Below are 3,102 nucleotides of genomic sequence, written 5' to 3' on the forward strand. Positions count from 1 at the left end.
AGGAGGGTGCGACTGTGGCGCTCCCACCGCGGGTTCAGATCCTATATAGGGATGGCCCCGGTGCACTCACTGGCTGAGTGCGGTGCGGCCGGCCACAAAAAAAGACAAAAAAAAAAAAAAAAAAGGGGATTAACTTTGAATCTATGTGAGTGCCAGGCTGGCTCAAGAATAGAAATGAAGCATAGGAGCCACTCCCCCAGGCAGGTGCACCTTGTGAGCTCCTGCTGAGAAGCAGGTGCCACTGTGGCAGGTCTAGACTGTTCTTAAAAAGTCAAAGAGCAGTGGAAGGAGCCCAGGACTTGCAGCTCAGAGTCTCATTGATGACCCTGGTCCACTTTTTTCTCTCTGAGCCTCAGTTTCCCCATCCATGGCGGGCCTTGAGGTGTAGTGGCAGTGAAGTCCTGCTGCTGCCTCAATGGACCCCCATGGACTGTGACACATTAGAATGTTTTATTAAAAAAAGTTTTTAAAATTTAGCTTATATAAGTAATACATGTTCACTGTAGAAAATTTGAAAAATAAAGTTATAAAGAAGGAAATCACCTGTTACCCCACCACCCACAGCTGACTACTGTTCTTTGGGGTTTTTTCCATACATATTCTGTGTGGGATCTCAGAGTACAAGCTGTTTTATAACCTGCTCTTACACTTCAGCTTTTTTCAGCATGTCACCATCTCATTAAATTCTTCACATGGTTGTCAATGTCTGCATGGGACCCCACAGGAGGGGTGGGATTTTAGCCAGCCGTTTACTGTTGCCTCACAGTCCTTACCAGTTTTTCCCTATTCTAAGTAATTGTATCTCTTAATTATTTCTGTACAGTGGTACTCAAAGGGGAAGGGGGTGATTTCTCCCCCCAAGGGCCATTTGTCAATGTCTAGAGATGATTTTTATTATCACAGCGGGATGGGGGTGGAGGATTTCTGGCATGTAGTGGTTGAAGGCCGGAGATGCAGTTAGACATCCTGCAGCACACGGGACACCCACAGCACAGAATTCCCCAGCCCAAGCATCAGCAGCGCTGCAGTTGAAACCTTACTGGAGCATCACTCCTAGCCAGGAACCTCCAGTTGCAGGTATGAAAGCTGTAAGTGATGCCGGATGCTGTCAGACTGCCCCACAGGGAGGTCTGTGCTCCACTCAAACAGCAAATGAATACAAGTGCCCTCCAGCGTCCTTACCGTGCAGGTATGAAAGCTGTAAGTGATGCCGGATGCTGTCAGACTGCCCCACAGGGAGGTCTGTTCTCCACTCAAACAGCAAATGAATACAAGTGCCCTCCAGCGTCCTTACCATCCCTAGGTGTTGTCCTCAGGTAGAGCGCAGTTCTTAGACTGCTCTCGTTTGACTGTGATTTCAAGGAGAATTCAACTCACTTGTTAAAGGCTCTGAAACCAGGAAGAGGGAGGTTGTCTGGACTGTGGTTGAAGGTTCTGTGGAACTGGTGAGCACAGGCAGACATAGGGGAGTGTGTATTAAACCCTACCTCATCTCTAAAGAATAAACGCAGCTTACAGGAGTGTTTTAGTACAACAGGCCAACATAAATGAAAAATAACCATGAGGCAAAGGAAGAATTGCAGGTGGAAAGACAAGTGGCCCAGGAGAGCAGCAGGAGGTCACTGTAGCCCTGGTATAGCTCTGAGCCCTAGAAGCAGCCTTTTCTCTGCAGGGCCACAGGTCCCAAGTCTCCTCAGCCTGGCCTGGCTCAGCCCAGGGAAAGTGGTGGGGGGCCAGAGGGGAGCATGCTTGCCAGCCAGATCCAGGGGCTGTGACCCAGGTGAGGGGGGTGGGCTAGGGCCCTGGGGGTCCAGGTGAGAGGCCTTCTGAGCTTTACTGCCTCAGAAAAAACTGGTCCCAGGGCTGGCTGATTATGTCAGTTGGTTAGAGCGAGGAGTTGGTAACACCAAGGTCAAGGGTTCAGGTTCTGGTATGGGCCATTTGCCAAGAACTGGTTCTGAGCCAGGCCCTGCCCACTCTGGCCTTCTGGGTCATGTGTTGAGAAGCCTGCTCAGGTAATAGAGGCTTCACCTCGCTTGACCACTAGTGGTTCTGGGAGTGCTCTGCTCTGAGAGCCAGGACTGGGAAGGGGAGTGCTGAGACATAATCAAGTGACAGGCCTGCCTGACCAGGTCCCTCGGTGGCTGTGTCCACCTTGGGGTGGGGTCCATCAACAGTTGGCTTCTGAGCTGGCTTTGCCCAGGCCTGGGGTGAGGAGCCTGAGCCAGGAGGAGGGTCTTCATCTGGAGCCCAGCTATCAAGGAGCACGAAGGGGGCATCCTGGGTGGGAGGGCAGCGTGGCAAGGCCCCCATGGACAAGACCGGCCTTGCTGCAGGGGTGCCACATTCTGAGCGCTCCTGGGGAGGCTCAGATGGCCACAACGCTCACCTGCTGTCCCTTCCTTGCCACCCTCAGCCTCCCCTTTCCAGAGGGGCTTTCCATCAGGCTCACTTCCTATGCCTTGGGCTGCTCTAAAGGCTGATTCTTATCACAACCCTTGGCCCCTGAGTCACCAGGCTTCACAGTCTACACTGTGGCCCAGCCCAGCCCCTACTGGCAGGAGGAGGATACTGAAGCTGAGAAAAAAGGGGGGCCTGACCTGGGCCTTCCCTGCAAAAGGCAAAGCTGGGAACTGGCCCTGGCACCCAGGCCAGTCACCAGGTACGGGGCTGAGGACCAGCCCAGGGTCCAAAGGATGGGTACAGACACCCCCCCCAATCCTTCTGCACCAGAGGACCTTCCCCCTAGTGTGCCCAGCCCACCAGGTGTTCAGTGAGGTCAGCGTGGCCCTAAGGGCCCCCCAGATGCCAAACGCAGTGTCTGGGCCCATACCCCTCTCCGGGGGAAGGCTCCTCAGAGCCCTCCCCAGCCTGCACACTGCCTGGTTGGTCCTAGACTGAGCCTGGCCACTGAGGCAGGTGCTAGGACACAGCCCACCGCTGCCTCCCAACTGTTGGTCCTGCGCCCCAGGGTCTGTGTTGACATGCCCCTGTGTCCCAGGAGATGAGGATGTGTCAACCCACAGTCTCTAGGGGGCAAAGAAGCGATGGGTGTGGAGTAGCAGAGTGAGGCCCTGCCTGGCTGAAGCACATGGAGCAGGG

The sequence above is a fragment of the Galeopterus variegatus genome, unplaced genomic scaffold (assembly GCF_000696425.1).
Source record: "Galeopterus variegatus unplaced genomic scaffold, G_variegatus-3.0.2 Scaffold62, whole genome shotgun sequence".
NCBI lineage: Eukaryota > Metazoa > Chordata > Mammalia > Dermoptera > Cynocephalidae > Galeopterus > Galeopterus variegatus.